The sequence below is a fragment of the Calonectris borealis genome, chromosome W (genome assembly GCF_964195595.1).
Source record: "Calonectris borealis chromosome W, bCalBor7.hap1.2, whole genome shotgun sequence".
NCBI classification, from domain to species: Eukaryota; Metazoa; Chordata; class Aves; order Procellariiformes; family Procellariidae; genus Calonectris; species Calonectris borealis.
The window spans coordinates 10,635,266-10,658,035 of NC_134351.1; the positions used below are offsets into that span (position 1 = coordinate 10,635,266).

The 22,770-nt window shown below is 44.7% G+C and overlaps 1 pseudogene; it reads right to left on the minus strand.

The window, feature by feature from the left end:
• Positions 1 to 3,430: 3,430 nt before the first annotated feature.
• Positions 3,431 to 6,063, minus strand: LOC142074999 (nucleosome assembly protein 1-like 1 pseudogene; annotated as a pseudogene).
• Positions 6,064 to 22,770: the final 16,707 nt, after the last annotated feature.

Here is a 22,770-nt window from a genome sequence, read left to right on the forward strand (position 1 = left end):
GGACCGGCCCCAGTACTGAGCCCTGGGGAACACCGTTCGTGACCGGCCGCCAACTGGATTTAACTCCGTTCACCACAACTCTCTGAGCTCGGCCGTCCAGCCAGTTTTTTACCCAGCGAAGAGTGCACCTGTCTAGGCCGTGAGCCGCCAGCTTCTCTAGGAGAATGCTGTGGGACACAGTGTCAAAGGCTTTACTGAAGTCCAGGTAGACCACATCCACAGCCTTTCCCTCATCCACTAGGCGGGTCACCTGGTCATAGAAGGAGATCAGGTTGGTCAAGCAGGACCTACCTTCCATGAACCCGTGCTGGCTGGGCCTGATCCCCTGGTTGTCCCGGACATGGCTTGTGAGCGCCCTCAAAACGAACTGCTCCATGATCTTCCCCGGCACCAAGGTCAGGCTGACCGGCCTGTAGTTCCCCGGATCCTCCTTCCGGCCCTTCTTGTAGATGGGCGTCACATTGGCCAGCCTCCAGTCGTCCGGGACTTCCCCTGTTGACCAGGACTGCTGGTAAATGATGGAGAGCGGCTCGGCAAGCTCCTCCGCCAGCTCCCTCAGTACCCTTGGGTGGATCCCATCTGGCCCCATAGACTTGTGAACGTCCAGGTGGCGTAGCAGGTCGTTAACTTCTTCCTCTTGGATTATGAGGGGTTTATCCTGCTCGCCGTCCTTGTCTTCCAGCTCAGGGAAGCTATTCAGCTCAGGGGGCTGAGTACCCCGAGGATAAGTGCTCTGACTACTAAAGACTGAGGCAAAGAAGGCGTTGAGTACCTCAGCCTTATCCTCGGCCTTGGTGGCAACGTTCCCCCCTGCATCCAGTAGAGGATGGAGATTCTCCTTGGCTCTCCTTTTGTCATTAATATACTTGTAAAAGCATTTTTTGTTGTCTCTCACGACAGTGGCCAGGTTGAGTTCTAGCTGGGCTTTTGCCTTTCTAATTTCCTCTCTGCACGACCTAACGAGATCCCTGTACTCTTCTTGAGTTGCCTGCCCCTTCTTCCAAAGGTGGTAAACTCTCCTTTTTTTCCTGAGTCCCAGCCAGAGCTCCCCATTCAGCCAGGCCGGTCGTCTTCCCCGCCCGTTCTTCTTGCGGCACATGGGGACAGCCCGCTCCTGCGCCTTTAAGACTTCCTTCTTGAAGAACGTCCAGCCTTCCTGGACCCCTTTGCCCTTCAGGACTGTCTCCCAAGGGACCCTCTCGACCAGTGTCCTGAGCAGGCCAAAGTCCGCCCTCCGGAAGTCCATGGTAGCGGTTTTGCTGGCCCCCCTCCTTACTTCACTAAGTATCGAGAATTCTATCATTTCATGGTCGCTAAGCCCAAGCCGGCCTCCGACCACCACATCTCCCACCAGTCCTTCTCTGTTCGTGAACAGCAGGTCAAGCGAGGCACCTCCCCTAGTGCGCTCGCTTACCAGCTGCGTCAGGAAGTTATCTTCCACACACTCCAGGAACCTCCTCGACTGTTTCCTCTCTGCCGTGTGGTATTTCCAGCAGACGTCCGGAAAGTTGAAGTCCCCCACGAGAACAAGGGCTAGTGACTGGGAGATTTCTGCCAGCCTCTTGTAGAATATTTCGTCTGCCTCCTCATCCTGGTTGGGTGGTCTATAACAGACTCCCAGCAGGATATCTGCCTTGTTGGCCTTCCCCCTCATCCTTACCCACAAGCACTCGACCTCATCATCACCATGTGATGTCATGCTCAGTATATGAACAGTAGGCGTGATCCAGGAAGTAGCGATCGCTACTTGGTTATCAGTCAGCACGGGTGGTGAGCAATTGCATTGTGCATCACTCATTTTGTATATTCTATCATTATCATTATTATTTTCCCTTTTCTGTTCTATTAAACTGTCTTTATCTCAACCCACGAGTTTTTCTCACTCTCACCCTTCCGATTCTCTCCCCATCCCACTGGGGGTGGGGGGAGTGAGTGAGCGGCTGCGTGGTATTTGGCTGCCTGCCAGGTTAAACCACGACAGAGGCGTCCCACTCAGAGGGAAATGCTGGGCGCAGCCCACTGTGGTCCAGGAGAATTCAAAGGGCCTCACTTAGGACCACCGTTTATAGGTTCGCAAGATGGTTGGCTTTAGTCATCCGTAAATTTCCATCCTGGCCACAGTCCCAGGTGGTAATTACTAAAAATTCTCAAGGTTTCAGTGTTGTTCTACTGGACACCTGGGCCAGGCAGTAGGTGTACGTTCGCAGCTTCAGCTATGCAGAGTTTCTGATACAGTCAAGGAGCGCTCAACTGCCAGACTCAGTACACCAAGGCCTGGGTCACTTGTTGATCTCAGAAATTCCCATGAAACCTCGGCCTTTGCAGTGTCCAAATCAGAGGATTACGTAAATCAGCGGAAAGAAGTTTCTGCACTAAGCACTAAGGTAACAAACAAATCAAGCCGTGCAACTCAAAACCATACGTTTTGCACAGCCCAGAAGATACAAGTGCCAGGGCAGTCTCCTTCCTAAGGGGAGCTTTAATGTTAATATGGGTGTGAATACAGAATTTAGGTATCCCTGCACCTCATGACAGGCGATGGCCTGATTTGGCAGTGCTCTGCCATCCCTCCCATCACCCTGTCCCAGACAGAGGCTAGCCTACTCTTGACTCAGGCTGCTTACATACACTTGGCTGAAGTTGAGCCTCTCACATGGCCACAAAGATTACATTTGGGTTTGTACTGATAAGATTTTAAACCTTTTAAGGCTTGTTTGACAAAAGAGCCAGTCCTCAGAGCTGGGCCAGTTCTACAAGCCTCTGAATCCCACACTGACCAGCCAGCTCCACAACACAAATTAGAAAGAACTGAATGTATTATGCCCTCTCTTTCTTCACATACTTGTTAGCACTCAGCTGTTGGTGACAGCTCTGCACAGAGCATGGCAGGCTCCCAAGAAGGGAACAGAACAAGCATTGTCTCCCCTTGCCCATGTTGGGGAATTTTTATGGTACCCCTCGAGGTGAATTAAACACACGTTTGTGCTTAAATATATATATAAAAAAAATTGAACAATGCATTGGGCAGAGTCCTACCACCATAAGCAGTTCTACAAGTAGTCTGCAAAAATGCATCACAAGCAGATTCCTTATATACACTTGCACCAGCACCAATCCTGTGAGCGGTTGCAAGGGGCACCTCAGCCCAGCCTTGGGTCCATCCCCCAGCACCAGCTCTGTTACCCAAAGGTGGCCCCTGAGTAATCCCTGCATTCCAGGATGGCTACAAGACAATGCTGAGGCTGTTTCTTATCTCATCAGCAAGGGAAACTTCACTCCCTTACAGGGAGTCCTTCTGTCTCTGGCATTCCCGCTTCCAGCCGGTTTAACCCCTTCTGCAGTTGGGCCTTTTTGCCCTCCATGCCAGATCATTCCTTGGTCAGGAATTACCACTGCTGAGCAGTTACAATTTGAATTTCCCCTTCACCCATCACTGACGGGCTTTGGTGGATGCCAGCTTTACGGGACCGGTCGTTGCTGCCCTGCCACTTCTGTACCTGGAGGAGCTAGCCTCCTTAGCCAGCCACTGCAGGAGAGGTGAACACTCAGAAATGGCTCCCAAAAGCTGCCTAAAGTGTAAAGCTTGCCAGATGAAACTTTGAAACTTCCAGACAAAACTTCCTACTCCATTCTGGAAGAGACAAATGACAACAATAATGCAATATAGTCAACTCCATACTCCTCCTAGCTCTGTGCTGTGCAGGGCTGGTAGAGAAGGGTTTAAAGTGTTGTTCAGCCTTCTCCTCTACTCAGCATGCAACCTTTTTGCTGAAGTGACAAGCCAGAGTGCCAGTTATGGCAGCTTATGACATGAAATGGCAAGTACTCTGTTGGAGCTTAAATCGACCCATCATTAAATCATCTCTCTTATTAGCAACTGAGTAATTTCACAGAAGTCTCTAACTGTCCTTTTGTCGTGGTTTAACCTGGCAGGCAGCCAAATACCACGCAGCCGCTCACTCACTCCCCCCGCCCCCCCAGTGGGACGGGGAGAGAATCGGAAGGGTAAGAGTGAGAAAAACTCGTGGGTTGAGATAAAGACAGTTTAATAGAACAGAAAAGGGAGAATAATGATAATAAATAATGATAGAATATACAAAATGAGTGATGCACAATGCAATTGCTCACCACCCGCGCTGACCGATAACCAAGTAGCGATCGGGGGACTATACGTTCACGCAAGAAATGACCTATTTCAAAGTCTGCAGCAAGGATTGCCTCAGCATCATCATCCAAGTCTCCACTTTCAGGAACTTCAGGAGGACTAAAGAAGTTGAAGAAAGAGTCATTGGAAACAGTTTTTGTCACTGTTCTGACTGTTCCGCGACCCTTATGTTTCTGCTTCTTCTTAATAGTTTTCAAAGTAACATTCTTTCCTTTTTTCCAGTCTATTTGGCAACCTGTACAACCCATGATTTCCGGTCCATCAAAGGAGAAGGGATCAGAATCATCTGGCTCTGACCTCATTCTATACGTCTTTGTCAATACTTCATTTGTGAAGTAGTCATTTGGTTCAAAATGAAATTCTAATGTGAAACTCATAGGCTGTCCAACTTCTGAAAATTTCACTTTTATATCTTTTAAGTGTTTCAGGATAGGTTCATCATGTTCCTGAACCATATCACTGAGCAAGTCCACGTTCTTGAATACTGTCAGCCAAAACTCAGGAATTCCTTTAGGGTCTTCTTTTTCTTCGTCCTTTTTTTCCTCTTCAAGCTTGGCTTTCTCTTTCATTTCCTCTGAAATTTCTTCTTCGACATCTGCTTTCCATTCACATTCTTCCTCTGTAGGTTCATAAATTGCATTGATGATTTCACTTCGCTTGTCAAATAAGGGCTGATAGAGAGCAGCATTTCCCCCCCTTCTTCTTCTTCACCCAGCCTTATATGCTGAGCATGACGTCATATGGTATGGAATAGCCTATTGGCCAGCTGGGCCAGCCGCCCTGGCCACACTCCCTCCCAGCCCCCTGCACATCTGGCAGGGCATGGGAAGATGAAAAGTCCTTGACTAGCGTAAACAATACCTAGCAACAACCAAAATATCAGTGTGTCATCAACATTATTCTCACACTACATCCAAAACACAGCACTATACCACTTAATAGGAAGAAAATCAACTCCATCCCAGCCAAAACCAGGACACCTTTGAAAGGGGTAAAGCACTTATTAATTACAGCAGGATTAAGGTAGTGACATAGAGGTGAAAGTCTTGGAACCCAAATTCCAGCTGCTGGAACTTCCATTACTCCCATGTGCTCCACAAGCAATAGTGCTATTTCATGTTCGTGCTCTTCACAATTGCTCTTTAATATCTGTTCATTAAGATATATTAAGTAACCCTGGAACAGCTGCAGTAAAAGTTGTGCTGCTTCAAATATGAAGTTTATTACTGAAATTGTTCTAAGTTTTGATTGTTTAGGTTTTTGACACTGGATCAGCTAATTAATGAAAAAAAGAAAAGAAGCACATTTGATGTTAGCTTAACAATACCAGTCCATTTTCTCCATCCTCATATTTTTCCATTACTTTTTCCTCTCCAACACGTGCACAGTTCTTTTATTTGGGAGGAATTAATTTGTGAACAAATGCTCAATAAAAAGACCATTATTATTCAATTATTCAAAAGAGCATTATTTATTATTCAATAAAATGAACCCACCATGACTGATTTCTTGAAGTCCTTTGCTGTTGCTTGCCGTGAAAAACCTCTTACCATGCTATTATGTGAAACTACAGAACAAAATACCCAACTTTCTAGTGCTATTATTTTTTGTCTCATTGCCTACAAACCCCCTTGTAGGAAACGTCTCTTCCTTGAGGTAAAATGCTCTCTGTAACAGTTTCACAGCAGTGTAAACAACCTTTTTAAGATGCAGTTCTTAACACAACTGATATTACATACAAAAAGGAAGTTCACTTTTTGTAATTTCAATGACTTCAGTAAAGCTCAAGTTTTTTTTTTCATATAAAGTATTGCATATACATATGCATGCATGTATATCTGTCTTGTTATATTCACATACACTCACAATACAAATATACTATGGCCCAGATTTCCCATTGCATATGTTTGAGATGATCACTTTGTTCAAACCCTAAATAGAAAAAAAAATTGCACACACCCACCACTGTGTATCCTGTTAGTCACCTACACGAAAGGCTTTTTACTTGTTGATCACATCAGCTGTCTTCTAACCATTAATCCCTCTCCCAGGAAAACTACTGAAAGACATAAAACTCTATATTAGCTTCAGATGATAAGAAACCAGAGCAAAAAGTCAACCATAAAATAACAACAGCTAGAGAAACACACCCAAGTTCTTGGGGGAGGAGGGGGAGAAATGAAAACATACTTTGAGACTTTGATTTTAAAGCTGGAGTTTAAGAGGGGCAAAAGGACTTTTAAAAGGCTTTCCTGGACACAGGATGCCATGGTAACATCATCTGCTGTGGCTGAAGAAAGTTTTGACTCTTACAGAGGGCCTGGGCCCCCTCCTCTACCAGAGGGGTAAAACTGCCACTGTCGGTGCCCCAGGCACCAGTGATCTCAGGGTCAACAGCACTGTCATAGAGGTGAGTCGGTGCTCCCTGTTACTTTGACCACACAACCTCCTCAACCATAAGTAGTCCAGGGATAATATCCCATGGGAGGGGTCTTGCCTATTGCCAAGGAGTCTGGGTATCACAGCAAATACACAGAAGTATGGCAGTTTGAAGGAGAAATGAATGACATTTCTCCAGCTGGTTTTGGTTGTTTTATTAATCTCTGGTTTGTTAGGGTTTAAAGACGATATTTTATGAATTTCTATAGGCTCCTCAGAGAGGGACCAGTGGACAGAGGAGAACTAAGTTGGTCAAAAGTATATAACAAGTCCTTGCAGTACCTGCTGGAATAGCCCTTCTATATCGGAGTATTAACTATACATGACCACCTATGTGTGAGTATACTCATGCTAGTCATTAAATGATACATTAACTTCAACAACAGATGCAAATCCATACCCAAGAATATTTTGCATTCTATATGGATTAGTAGTTTTAACATGCTTCATTGTGCATGAAGATGAGGAAAAAAAATTATTAAGCTAATGTATAATCAAATTCTAGATAGGAGGGACATATATTTGTCCCTTCCATTAGAAGCAGCATTTTGGAGATGGATCTGACCAACAAGTGGGACCTTGCATTTTGAAAAAGTCTAACTTTGGGTAAAAATTAGCCTGCTTTAAGATCTACTCCATTAAATTCCACCCCAAACTGTTAAACAAACATGGACATGCTGTTTGCAAAGTAACAGTGCAGTCATATTGTTTGAAGTACAGCAGTGTATCTACATGAAATAACTCTAAGTCAAGATGCAGCAGACTGCTTCTTATAAATGGAAGCAATTAGATAGTTCAGTGGAGCTGAGAATCGCAGTACAGACAACATTGCAGGGAGGCTAAGCACAAGGATAGAATGATTTTTACAGTCTCTCATTTAGGTAGCTTCATTGAAGGCCATGTTAGAGAAGGTCTTATACAGACCACAGCTCTCTGAAAATTACTGAAATGGTGTTGGTTTTTTTGGTTTGTTTGTTTGTTTTGGGTTTTTTTTTGCACAATTTCCATGAAAGGGACAGGGAAAATGCCTTTATTTCTTCATGGGTAACTTTATTTAGGATGGCAAGTTGTGCACTCCAGAAGTTAGAGTTGGGAATATGTTGACATTGGTTATAACTGCGAGATACCATTAAACAGAGCAGAAGGAACTGTGCAGTGACCTTGCCAGATGTTCTTTACACTCCTTTTGAAATTTCCCCATCCATAACTTCGCATGATTTTGTGCTGCTGGGAAGTTTTCCTCTTCATGCATCCCCTGTTGGAAAGAAAACCAGACCAGCAGTATTTATCTTACAAGCTGCGTGAATCATTTTCTTCAGACACATGGCCTTATACAATATAGATATTGACAGAAAGAAAATATCCACCAATGTTTACTCTGGGATAGACTTCACCATTAGCATGTTATTCAGCACAAATCACATGGAAGGAAGTATTTACACCCTCTCCCTTAAAATGCGATCCAATCATGGAGAGAAGTGCATGTCACAGGGACAGGAGGGAGAATTTATTGCATCTAAGTTGGAAGCATTTAAATAAACATCATGAATAGCTCTGTACCCAGTGTCATATATATTCTTCTAAATGTGCTGTTTTGTATGAGTTGCTATAGAATTGTAACTTGATAAACCTTGGTAGCGCAGCTCTGGTCTTAGTGCATAGCGAAGCAGTGCCCCCACATGCAGTGACATAGAATATACATGCCACACTGGCTGGTACTAACGTGTGGGTAAGGAGGCCCAAAGCTGCTTTTGGCCCACAGTAAATACATGGGTACAATGACTCATCTGACATTTATCAGGTTCACCATTGCACATGTAGATCTATAGCTGAAAAATAAAAAGTCGAGACCAAAAGTTGTGCCCCCAGTACCAACAAATAGGTTACACAACTTGCATCACTATGAATAATTGTCATGTGCATACTGAATGCTGTTCTTGATGTGTCTTCCATTTAAAGTTGATGATGTTTGAGATTAGGAAGGAATGACCAAAATTCCCTGTATTGACTACCAAAGACAGTCCTACCAAATACTGGCTTACATAAAAAGAACAGTTGTTTATTTTCTCAGCAAAAAATGTCTTTGAAGAGAAGCAAAGGCACGTAGCCAGGAGACAGCCACGTTTCAGTTTGAGTTCTTTCTAGTTAACCTAAATTTTACAGATGGCAACCAAGAGACTAGAAATAGACTGCTAGAGCACACACAAAGCTTTGAGTATATGTCACTCCCTGTCTATTAATGATTAATTTATTTTGATGAGGCTCTTTAGTTTGGGGTCTGTTTGTTTGTTTTGTAAATCCTATATATTTACAGCAGGCCAAAGACTTAGCAGTGCCCTGTGAGGTGTGTACTACTGCTCCTAGGATGCAAGAACCTGTTCAAGGCCAAGAGCCTCCTCTACTGAGAGGTAGGCTCTATCCACCCCAGGAGCTGTCAATCTCAAACTTGGAAATGAAGATATTAATAGCAATTTCTTCTCTTCCTGCCCCCCCCCACCCCCCTTAAATTAACTTGGAGAAAAAGTGAGTTGATCAGATCTGCTACTTAAAAACCCTTCATGATAATCCATGCCACCCTGTTACTGCCCAGTTGCTACACTTCCATTTTGTAGCAAGAACGTTTTTATAGCAACCAACCTAGTAGCTTTGGGACTCTGCATATTCCAGGTTCCACGCTAGCAGACCCTCCTATCACTATAAATCACCTCTGCACTGCAGGCTCCCATCACCTACCTATTCACTTCATAAAATGAATCAATGTCCTCATCTGCAAAGCTCTCAGTGCCTTAAGATATCGCTTACTTGAGGTCAAACTCATCTCTTCACAGCAGCTCTTGCCAGGGACTACACACCTACAAACACCCAAATTTAAGCTTCCAAAGGGCTGAACAAGAAGTTCTCCCAGGAACAGAATCCAAACTTTGGATTTTCTTCCAAGGAAGACCTGTTTCCATCCCAGTATGGTTGTCATCACATCAAAGTGAAACACATGCCCCTTCAATAAAGCTAAACAATACTCAGTAAAATCCCCTGCAGAGCTACATACACATTAATGGGGAACACATTAAAAAAACCCCTCCGTTTTGTCTTGGACTCCTTCACAATTCTGAGTGGTATTTCAATTCTGCAGATAGACACCTTGAAACAGGGGGCAGGGGGAAGAGCTTTCTATTGAACTAGGCAAGGATGATTTTCCTCTGCCTTTTATTCAGCACTTTTACTGAGAGATTTTTAAAGGCAGGCATAATCCTCTGATGCACTGATTTGAAATATCATGCAGAATGCTTATTTACTATTTCAATTACTTTAATCTCCAAATCATTCTCCATTAACATGCTTGCTCTATAATATATAACTGAAGGTGACCCCTCCTCAGGTTGCTGTAATTTCCTTTCCTTACTGCTTCATAGCTCCTTACATCGAATTTCATTAGTATCTAGTAACCCAGTATGCTTGGTCTAAGTAGGTCATCCTGAATTTAGTTACTGCCCTCCTTTTGTATAAACCCAACCTCTTTATATGTCTGTAGCTATGCTGAGCTGCACTCACCAAGGGAGGACCAGAGTAGGATCTAAACTTGAGAGCACAGCCCTTATACTAGGGCTCTGTACAGACCTCATAGCAAGCTACAGACACTGTCACAAAGGCCTTAAAATCTAAAAAAAACAGCAAGTGAAAGGTGATCCTCATTTTACAAATAGGAAAATGAGGCACTAAAAGATGATGCATCTATCCCAAGTCTGTGGCAGAGCACAGAAAAGACAGCGGATCTGCTCTAGCCCTGTAATACTTTTACCACTCAGCTGTCAGTGTAATTGTCTAACATAGATTTTGATTTCCCAGCCAAATCTTCAGCCAACAGATTTGTACTTGAAACATATTTGTTCTTTCTGTGCAGAATGATAACATTATACATTCAGATTTTTGCAGGCACTCTCAGTGCTAGACAAATTTGACAAATTAATTGATTTAACTTCCTGCTCTGCGTGCAACACACAATCAATTCACATGTGCAGAAACCCCAGCATAACTAGTAATTATACCACTATTAGGTTTTGTGATTAAAGCTCATCTGCACACCCACAAAGGAGCTCAGAGAGACAATGGCAGGAGGGGGAACACAAATAACACACTCCCAGGCTCCTCCCAGGTGGCCATCAGCCCATCACAAGCCCATCTCCAGAAGCCCAGAGGAGCACAGGGGCATAACAGCCAGCAGGAACCCAAATCAAGGACTCCCAAGGAACAAACACCTCATCCAGGCCCCTCCCAGGGCTGGCCCAGCAGAGCCATCAACCCCACAGTCCAGGTGTGAAACCCATCACCATGAGTCATTTGGAGCAGCTCTCTGGATCACCTTTCGAACTAAGGGGGGTTGTTGCCTAGGGGTGTGGGACACACTGTGGGATGCAGGGGAAAAGCAGTTTGGGATCACACAGGACTTACGGGACATTTAGGGGAAGAACCAAAGGTGGGAAAAGGGAGGGGTTTAGGTGATTTGGGGAGGAACAAGAATGGGAAAATAGAGGGATAAGGGGATAAAAAGGGCCAGTTGTAAATAGTTGGCTGGTCAGTATGCTTGTCTGGCCATGCCCTGCACCTGATCAGCACAGTCTGTCCTGTCTTCTTATTAAATTCCTTTCTAACTCTTTCCCAGGTGAGGGGCACTCTATTCTGTGTGCATATGGGGGTCCGAGTGCCACCAACTGGAGTCAGACCACAGGTCAGAGGGCCCACATGTCCCTGGTGCTGGCAACTGGAGAAAGTGCAGGTGTGTGAGCAAGCGTGATCACTAATAAAGATCAAGCCAGACTAGCTGATGAATAATCAAAGCAGCCTGGGAGCAAGAGGGTAAGTGGGTCTCTAAGGACCAGCTCCAGGTGTGAGAGCACCTGTGAGTCTTCTAAGGGTGAAAGCATGGGGAGCAGGCATGGGGTCAGCTATGGGACCAGAGAAGTCCTGGCCAGCTGTGTGTGGAGAGAGGCTGGGGCCTCAGGGGCTCATACAGCTAGGCACCAGCAACAGGGGAGACTGAGATTCAGGGCCAGCTATTGGGCAGACTGAGAGCCTGACCCTAGCTGCTGGAGGGATCTACCTTGAACATATGAGAGAGAGTGTGAGTGTGTATTCTCACTTGCAGACCTCCATCCTGCTCAGCCAGAGTGCTGTCTGTGTTTGTGTGAGTGCTCTGAGTGTCTGTGATCAGACAGATCACAGGGGATGTGAGCCTACCCCTCTACTCAGCACTGGTGAGGCCACACCTGCAGTCCTGTGTCCAGTTCTGGGCTCCTCAGTACAAGAGAGTCATGGACATAATGGAGAGAGCCCAACAAAGGGCCACAAAGATGATTAAGGGACCGGAGCATCTCTCCTATGAGGAAAGACTGAGACACCTGGGACTGTTTAGCCTACAGAAGAGAAGGCTCAGGAGGCATCTTAATGTATATAAATACCTGAAGGGAGGCTGTAAAGACAACAGAGCCAGACTCTTTTCAGTGGTGCCCAGTGATAGGACAAGAGGCAATGGACACAAACTGAAACACAGGAGGTTCTGTCTGAACATCAGGAAACACTTTTTTCCTGTGAGGGTGACTGAGTGCTGGAAGGGGTTGCCCAGAAGGGTTGTAGAGTCTCCCTCCTTGAGATATTCAAAAGCCATCTGGACATGGTCCTGGGCAACCAGCTCTAGGTGGCCCTGCTTGAGCAGAGGAGCTGGACAAGATGACCTCCAGAGGTCCCTTTAACCTCAACCATTCTGTGATCTGTATGGCCGGCCACGTACATATGCAGTTGTCCTGGTTTCAGCTGGGATAGAGGTAAATTTCTTCCTAGTGCTGTGTTTTGGATTTAGTATGAGAAGAATGTTGATAACACACTGATGTTTTCAGTTGTTGCTATGTTCCCTGCTAGTCAAGGACATCCAGCTTAAAAAAAAAAAAAAAAACAACCACCAAAACAAGCGTTGGGAGGGAGCATAGCCAGGACAGCTGGCTAATGGGGTATTCCATACCATGTGACGTCTTGCTCAGTATATGAATGGTAGGCGTGATCCAGGAAGGAGCGATCGCTACTTGGTTATCGGTCAGCGCGGGTGATGAGCAATTGCATTGTGCATCACTCATTTTGTATATTCTATCATTATCATTATTATTTTGCCTTTTCTGTTCTATTAAACTGTCTTTATCTCAACCCACGAGTTTTTCTCACTCTTACCCTTTCCGATTCTCTCCCCATCCCACTGGGGGGTGGGGGAGAGTGAGAGAGCAGCTGTGTGGTGTTTGGCTGCCTGCCAGGTTAAACCACGACAGCAGTGTATATATGTGTGTGTGTACCTGCTGGAAATACACCTTCAGTCTCACTACTGGGTGGATCTGGAGACATGGAGCAGCAGTAGCCTCACCTCTCAGGCTGTTGGATCCAGCATGATATATTTTCCTCTAACAGTTGATGCATTGAGCAAGCCAAAACAAAAAGCAAGTGTCACATAACCACAGTCTGACTCTGGTAAAACACACAAACAATTCTACACTGAAGAGCAGAAACGAGAAATCTTTCCAATTATTCAACAAAGAGTTTAGACGATTCTGTAAGAAACATGTACCACCAAGATTTTCAAGACCTAACTGGATAAAGCCTTGAGGCAACGTGATCTAAGTTCATAGCTGGAGGTTGGACTAGAGACCTCTTGAGGTCCCTTCCAACCTGAATTATCCTATTAAGGTCTGACTAATGGAACCAACAGCTAGAAAACATGCAGTGTCTCACTTTTTAATTGGCTGATAGTCAGATCTTGCAACACTTGCACACAACGTACATTTCCAGTCTCCCTTAACAGCAGACATTAAAGCAATCTGAGAAGCCCAAGACCATCAAAACCAGGAACCTGCCAAGGCAAATTTAGAACAGTCACATTGCAAATACATTTTGAAAGGCTTTTGAAAACACAACTGCAGTTAGTTTAATCACAAGTTCCCTGTAATCTGTGACAGCCTAGATTTTATACTATTAAATGGCTTAACATGTCCATGCCTGACAAAATTCCACTTCACATGTCACTGCACACAGTACATTCTTATCTCCATATGAATGATTTAATCCTATTTTAACATATTGTGGCTTGATAAGAAGTGAGCACACCAACAATTCAGAACCTCACTTTCAGTACCAAAATCCCCCCAAGACAACAAGAGGAACAAGATAATCATAGAATAGTTTGGGTTGGAAGGGACCTTTAAAGATCATCTAGTCCAATCCCCCTGCCGTGGGCAGGGACATCTTTCATTAGGTTGCTCAAAGTCCCATCCAACCCGGTCTTGAACACTTCCAATGATGGGGCATCCACAACTTCTCTGGGCAACCTGTTCCAGTTTCTCAACACCCTCATCATAAAAAATTTCTTCCTTATGTCCTCTAAACCTACCCTCTCTCAGTTTAAAACCATTACCCCTTGTCCTGTCACTACAGGCCCTGGTAAAAAGTCTCTCTCCATCTTTCTTATAAGCCCCCTTTATATATTGAAAGGCCGCAATAAGGTCTCCCCGCAGCTTTCTCTTCTCCAGGCTGAACAACCCCAACTCTCTCAGCCTTTCCAGCCCTCTGATCATTTTTGTGGCCCTCCTCTGGACTAGTTCCAACAGGTCCATGTCTGTCTTGTACTGGGGACCCCAGAGCTGGACGCAGTACTCCAGGTGGGGTCTCACCAGAGCAGAGTAGAAGGGGAGAATCACCTCCCTCGACCTGCTGGCCACGCTTCTTTTGATGCGGCCCAGGATACGATTGGCCTTCTGGACTGCAAGCGCACATTGCCAACTCACATCCAGCTTTTCATCCATCAGTATACCCAAAATCCCACAGCCTCACCCCTGCACACTTCACAAGAACATCCTTCAGGACTGGGGAACACGCGAGCCACTACAGGAAGCAGCCCTCCTCAGAAACATTTCCCCCATTTTCCACGTCCATAGTGATGCTATTACTGGCTCTCCCCTTTTGCTGTGTACCTTCCTCATACATGAGTTGCCAAAGCTATATTCGGGGGGGGGGGGGGGGGGGGGGGGGAATACATTTTAAAAAAAAGTAGTAATTCATTTGCTTCCAGCTCTCTTAACTTCAGATATTTTTCATTTTTCCAGGGGAGCTCCACCAAACTGCTGGTATAATGTTCCCTCCCCATTTTATGAAGCCTTAAATCCACTGATGGAAAACAGAAGCATAACCTACAGCTAAGCCACTGCATCTCTTTCCTCCCTGTGTCCTTCACCAATTTGAGTATGTTCTTACAGTTTTGTATGTTATCCATACTGTAGTTGGGAAAAATCTAGTGAACTTGACTCCAGAGTACTCTGAAACATTAAGAAATATCTTGAACTCCTGGAGGACAGGGGAAATCCCAAGTAGCCTGCCACTGAACTTTCCTGTGGTGGCAAGTCCTTACATAACACAGACTTCCTTCCAGAGAAAAATCATGACCTCAGAGGACAGTTAAATTGCTATTTTAGCTGGCAGAGCACATTGCCACCAGTGAATCAGTGATTTCTGTAAGAGGAAAGAAGAAAGCAGCACAGGTACTTTGCCAAAGAAGGCTTTCCGCACACAGTTCATCTTTAGTGGTGCAAGCTAAAAGCAGCCCACAGGAGTGCTGTAGAGGGAGTACATGAGCCAAACGTAGATTCTTAGTGGAACTGCATTTGGATACATGCACAGCATAAGTGGGAGACAACATTCTGGATTAACCATGGCTGGGAATCAGGAAAAACAAACAAATGTGGTTGCACTCTCCTAAATTTCACTCAATCCTGGAAGCCAATATAACAATATTAGTAATCCTGCCATTTCTTTGCCCTTCGTAGAAGCTTTAGGTGGCATTTAAATAGTTAACAATGTTGTCATACCATTGTGAGCTTTCACCATCATTATCCTTAATGAATGGATGATTGGAAAACAACTCACTTGTGAATGCCAAAGCTTCAGGCTGTCAGCAAAGGTGAGATCTCTAGTTTACCACTGGTTCACTTCTGAATGTTAACATTACAGCCATAAACATTAGAGTCTTCATCTCCTTTTATAAAACAGAAGTCTAAAATTAGGGAACAGTCAAAAGGAAAGATGTTCTGCAAGCTGCTGTCTCTGTTCCTTCCTATTGTTAATACTCACATCTGTATTTTCCCCTACTTCAGAGGTATCTCTTACCAGTACATGTTCTCCAGCATAAACCACACTTAATGACATATTTTAGTAATAGTAATCACATACTGAGGTACCCACTAACTAAACTACACTTTTCACTGGGCATGATGGAGAATTACTATAAACTTTCTCAGACACTGGAGATAAACCAGAGATTCCTATTTTTTCACAGAAATGAAGATTGGCAAAGTTCTCAGTTAAGTTGTTTTGCCAGTGAGCTATTTAATCAAATCACACTCCTACTTTGCAGGTAGTATGATCATTTTCAGATAAAAGATGAAGTAATTTTGTTGCAGTTTTTTTTTTTTTACATGCAGTTATTCCAAAACCAAATGAGTTTATAAAAAAAAATAATTAAAAAACCCCACAGTCTACAGAACTTAAGTCTCTAGGTGTTCCTCTTCAAAAGGTCACATTTTTATCAATATTGGAACACACTCTTCTTTTTCTGCTTAATGAGCGGCCTCAGTGGCAGCGTTCTGTACATACTTATCAGATTTCATCCAAGAGATAACTGCAGGGCCAAAGTACATGAGGTGACTTGCAATCAGATTGTAAAACACTCACAGCAGGAAAGGAAACAAAGGTAGGTTTAGATTTCTTTTTCCTGCTATATTAGCTTGTCACACATTTATATAATTGTGCCAGACAAAAAAAAAATAGCGTCTACTTACCCAGATATGCAGTTGCACCATATGGCATTGAATATACAAAACCCAATAATCTTTATGAAGTTTTCTGCTTAGTGAATATCTCTGTCCAAGTGCAGATTTTTTTCCCCTACAGCCAGTATCTAACAGCCAGACAAATGATATTTAATACTTCTGCTTCTCTTAGTGCCTTGATATCTCTGAAGTTGCTTCTTTGTGACTTTCAGTCACTCTGCTTTGCCCCTGCTACTTGAGGCAAATGAAAAAAGAACAGACTTTGAGAGTACAGTTAATTACTAAGAATGGTTCACAGCTCTTGCAGCAAGTAGTGTTATTTCCCTGTAAGTATGTGTATGCATTTACACATATATATTTATGCAATGAACTATATACACACATATTTTGATTTAATACAGGCACACTTGCTGGGCCCTGCCTTGTTAACTGCAATGGAATGTCTTAAGCCTCTTAAGTTGTTTGGTACCCAACATGCGTTCAACTTTAGCTGCTAAGTCCAAGAGGATACCTTTCAGTAGCCTGCACTGTTTAAGTGCTTGGGCAGGAAACAGAGACTACAAATTCTAGGAAGGTTTTTGGTTTTTAAGGTTTTTTTGCACACCCCCCCCCCCCTTTTTTTTTTTTTATAATATATCCTTGATTAATAAAATACCCACCTCCATCCAAAAGCAGCTAACTTCTTCAATTTGAATAGTAACAGCAACATTCCCAGAACTCAACCATCTGAACAATTACTGAATTGCCTCTCACTGTGAGCTAAGAAATCCTTTATTGGAAGAAGCATCATCAGCCATCATTCAAAGAACATATAATAATAATAAAAGATCTGGACAACGTCACTTAACCTTTTCTTCTTGAGGTCTTTATTCAATTTTTTACAGATAAAGGAAATGGGTCGTTTCAGTTGTCAAGAAAGAATTCCTGAGTGTCCTGGTTTCGGCTGGGATAGGGTTAAATTTCTTCCTAGTGCTGTGTTTTGGATTTAGTATGAGGAGAATGTTGATAACACACTGATGTTTTCAGTTGTTGCTAAGTGCCCTCCTAGTCCAAGGACAGCTCCCATGCCTACTGACTGAGCTAGGTACACAAGATGGGAGGGAACATAATCAGGACAGCCAGCCCAGCTGGCCAATGGGGTATTCCATACCATGTGACGTCATGCTCAGCATATGAATGGTAGGCGTGATCCAGGAAGTACCGATCGCTACTTGGTTATCGGTCAGCGCGGGTGGTGAGCAATTGCATTGTGCAGCACTCATTTTGTATATTCTATCATTATCATTATTATTTTCCTTTTATTCCTGTTCTATTAAACTGTCTTTATCTCAACCCACGAGTTTTTCCTCACTCTTACCCTTCCGATTCTCTCCCCGTCCCGCTGGGGGAGGGGGGAGTGAGTGAGCGGCTGTGTGGTATTTGGCTGCCTGCCAGGTTAAACCACGACAGTCCTTTTTGGCGCCCAACGTGGGGCTCGAAGGGTTGAGATAACGACACATCTGACCCCAACGGGTTAAAACAAATTTGTTATAAGCATTCATTATATCAGTTTAGTACTCGATGTTCACAATGTTGATTTATTTGCTCTCAGAGTTGTTGGATCTGTTCTTGCAGTTGTGGTATGTAGCACCTTACTGGCTGTCTATACTGCTGATTATCAGTTTGTATGTGGGGTTGGTCATCTCTGGGAAATGGATTAAGGTCATTGCTTTGCTATACTGTGTGACCTGGCTTTATGTTATGATAAAATTATTGGTCACGAGCCTGTACTCAGCACTGCCATCATTCCTGTTCTTTGGGAGCTATCTTTTGGAAACTATTAATAATTACACTTCTTACGTCTTCACCTCAGAGGATGAATTTAGGGGGGAGACAGGATGGGAAACTTTCTCCCACTTGTTCACCTTCCCCTCCATATCTTCAGAAACTCCTTTTTCTTCTATCCTCTTCATGAAGACGTCCACAATATTCCCTGAGAATTTTGAATATCCTTGGGATGTTCAAACAAGCATGATCATATTGCTATGTCTCCTGAATGTGGTTCAGGCCTTGTTTAGGGTTAAACAACTATTCAGGAATACTGTCCAGAGATCAACCCCAGCAACAGACACGGTGACTACTCAAACCCCCATGACAGGCACTGTAGCTACTTCAACCCGCACGACAACCACTGTGGCTACTCAAACCCCTGCGACAGGCACCGTGGCTACTTCAACCCCCACAACAACCACTATGGCTACTCAGACCCCAGCAACAGTCACTACAGTTACTCCAACCCCCGCAACAGGCACTGCAGCTACTCAAACTCCGCCAACAGTCACTGCAGTTACTCCAACCGGTGCGACAAGCACTGCAGCCACTCAAACCGCGGCAACAGTCACTACAAGTACTCCAACCCCCGCGACAGGCACTGCAGCTACCCAAACCCTCGCGACGGGTACTACAGCTGAACCAGAGGACCAACCGTCGCTGGTATCCGTCGCCCCTGTACAGAAGAAGAAATCTTTGAAGCGGAAGTCAGGTCGTGTAGAAAAGGATGATGGAAAACCAGGGCCATCACGAGGAGGGGAGGAGGAAGAGGAAGAACTCATAAACGACACGGAAACCAACCGATCCTTATCCCTGGGTGAGCTGCGAGATATGCGGAAAGATTTCGGCCGTCGTCCAGGCGAGCATATTGTTACCTGGCTGCTCCGATGCTGGGATAATGGGGCCAGTAGCCTGGAATTAGAGGGGAAGGAGGCCAAACAGCTGGGATCCCTTGCTAGGGAAGGGGGCATTGACAAAGCAATTGGAAAAGGGACACAGGTCCTCAGCCTCTGGAGGCGACTGCTGTCAGGCGTGAAGGAAAGGTATCCCTTCAAGGAAGATGTTATATATCGCCCAGGCAAATGGACCACTATGGAGAGAGGTATCCAGTACCTGAGAGAACTAGGCATGCTGGAGGTGGTTTATAGTGACCTGGACGACGCCCAAACACCCAAAGATCCAGATGACGTCCAGTGCACCCGACCCATGTGGCGGAAGTTGGTACGGAGCGCACCAGCATCGAATGCCAGTTCGTTGGCAGTACTGTCTTGGAAAGAGGAAGAAGCACCAATGGTGGATGTCGTGGTCAGCAATCTCTGGGAATATGAAGAAATTGTCTCGTCCTCCCTTGTCTCAGCTGTGGAGAAACTGTCCCAGGAGGTCCAGCAACTCAAAGAGGATATGTCTTATTCTCCACCTGTACGGACCAGTATCTCAGCCATTAGGAGTCAGCGTTCTTCTCCTCAAGAGAGAGGATATGGAAGATACACACCACGGGGCACCCTGTGGTTTTACCTGCGTGACCACGGAGAGGACATGAGGCAGTGGGATGGAAAACCTACCTTCATCCTAGAGGCACGTGTACGTGAGTTGCAAGGAAAAACAATCACACAAGGGGGTTCTCCCAGGAAAAATGCTGCTCCAGTTTTCAGGAAAAACCTGTCTCACGACGGTCCAGTTTCCAGTGAACAGTTCCCCAGACAGAGTAGAAGGGCTGATCTTACTTTGGATTGTAATTGCAATGAAGAAATTCTTGACTCACGTTTGCAAGAAGTGAGAGATGGATACTATGACCAGAACTAGAGGGGCCCTGCCTCCAGCCAGGTGGAGGAAAGGGACAACCGGGTTTACTGGACTGTGTGGATTCGATGGCCTGGCACATCAGACCCACAGGAGTATAAGGCTCTCGTAGACACTGGTGCACAGTGTACCCTGATGCCATCAGGCTATAAAGGGGCAGAACCCATTTGTATTTCTGGAGTGACAGGGGGATCCCAAGAGTTAACTGTATTGGAGGCCGAAGTGAGCCTGACCGGGAATGAGTGGCAGAAGCACCCCATTGTGACTGGCCCAGAGGCTCCGTGCATCCTTGGCATAGACTACCTCAGGAGAGGGTATTTTAAGGACCCAAAAGGGTACCGGTGGGCTTTTGGTATAGCTGCCCTGGAGACGGAGGAAATTAAACAGCTGTCCACCTTGCCTGGTCTCTCGGAGGACCCTTCTGTTGTGGGGTTGCTGAAGGTCCAAGAACAACAGGTACCAATCGCTACCACAACAGTGCACCGGCGACAATATCGCACCAACCGAGACTCCCTGATCCCCATCCATGAGCTGATTCGTCGACTGGAGAGCCAAGGAGTGATCAGCAAGACTTGCTCACCCTTTAACAGTCCCATATGACCAGTGCGAAAGTCCAATGGAGAGTGGAGACTAACAGTAGACTACCGTGGCCTGAACGAAGTCACGCCGCCACTGAGTGCTGCCGTGCCGGACATGCTAGAACTTCAATACGAACTGGAGTCAAAGGCAGCCAAGTGGTACGCCACCATTGACATCGCTAATGCCTTCTTCTCCATCCCTTTGGCAGCAGAGTGCAGGCCACAGTTTGCTTTCACTTGGAGGGGCGTCCAGTACACCTGGAACCGACTGCCCCAGGGGTGGAAACACAGCCCTACCATTTGCCATGGACTGATCCACACTACACTGGAACAGGGTGAGGCTCCAGAACACCTGCAGTACATTGATAACATCATTGTATGGGGCAACACAGCAGAAGAAGTTTTTGAGAAAGGGAAGAAAATAATTCAAATCCTTCTGAAATCTGGTTTTGCCATAAAACAAAGTAAGATCAAGGGACCTGCACAGGAGATCCAGTTTTTAGGAATAAAATGGCAAGGTGGACGTCGTCAGATCCCAACGGATGCGATCAACAAAATCAACAAAAGCAATTGCATTGTGCATCACTCATTTTGTATATTTTATCATTATTATTTTCCCTTTTTTTTTTTTTCCCCTGTTCTATTAAACTGTCTTTATCTCAACCCACGAGTTTTTTCTCACTCTTACCCTTCTGATTCTCTCTCCGTCCCGCTGGGGGTGGGGGGAGTGAGTGAACGGCTGCGTGGTATTTGGCTGCCTGCCAGGTTAAACCACAACACTGAGTTAATAAAAGGATGTACATTCCTTCCCAGTTTCTGAAATTACTTTCTTGAACAAGAATTTATTCAGCATCAAGTTTCAAGTTGCTCTTTAGTTTTCTGATATTGTTGCACAACTCCTAGAACATTTTTTGTTTGTTTGTTTCTATCCCTGCTGGAGTATTTCCTCACTTCAAGAGTTCTCTTTTATTCAAGTAGATTGCTCAAGAGTGGACAGTGGAGATTAACTCTGCCTAGAAGATACAAAGTTTGTACTAAGAGGCCTTTTATAGAAGACACTTCAGTGACTTCACATCAAGCACAGAAGGAGATCACAGAAATTTTTAGCACCATGTCAGAGAATACTTCAATGACTATGCATAAATTCTTAACTACTAGGAAAACACAAAGCTACCATCTCTACTTTTGTTTATTTTCCTGGGGTTGAAGTTTGCTAACGTTACTGAAGTGTTATTTCAGATTTCTTTTCCAACCTGGGAGTTTATGATATGTGAGTACAGACACTGATCTATAGTAGTTGCCTTGCACTGCTTTTTGCCACCAATATAGTAAGGCTATTTTGTTTTCCCACTGAGTATTCTTCTAACATCTTCTCACCACCACCATCACCATCACCCCCTAATTAATTAAAATAAAATTTACCATTGCCTTGTAAATGAGCCTGGTTTTGCAGTAACAGCATGCCCTTCTTTCATCACTGAGAACTTTTCTTCCTGGCTATTTTCTGCCAGCGTAGAAAAACATCACACTGTTGAAGACTAAATGGAGCAGGGTTCAAGGAGTTATTAAGAAAGAGTGGCACCCCACCAGCTTGTCTCTGTACCATTTATGATTAGAACAATACATTCAGGCACCTAGACTGGTACTCATCCTAGCTCCTGATCATAGCCCAACTCAAAGTAGGCAGCTGCCTAGATCAACACACTGCTGCTTACTTCTAGAGAACAGGAGCACCTATTGCATTCTATATAGCTTGCCCCCTGCCCTTATTGATACCAATAACAGAAGGATCAAGGTGTGCAGGAGGGTGATGGCTGCTGTGTACAGGAGAAAGAAGGGGCCTTCTAACAGCAGTATGAAACAGCAACCTGGTGGATAAACTAGTGGAACTTGGGAACACACTGGGGAAGCGACATATTAAAGGCAGATTTTTCAGAAGCCACAAAGTGCAAAATCAGCATGTTTGAAAGAACCAAAGCATATGAAAAGGCACTTAAACAAGTGCAAAGCTTTTAAATACCTTCTGCGTGGGAGGAAATCTAGTGTTACTGATTCTGTGACGAGATTTGCTTAGACTTATAACAGCTTACACCACCAACTGCATAGTACTCATCCACAACCTCACCGA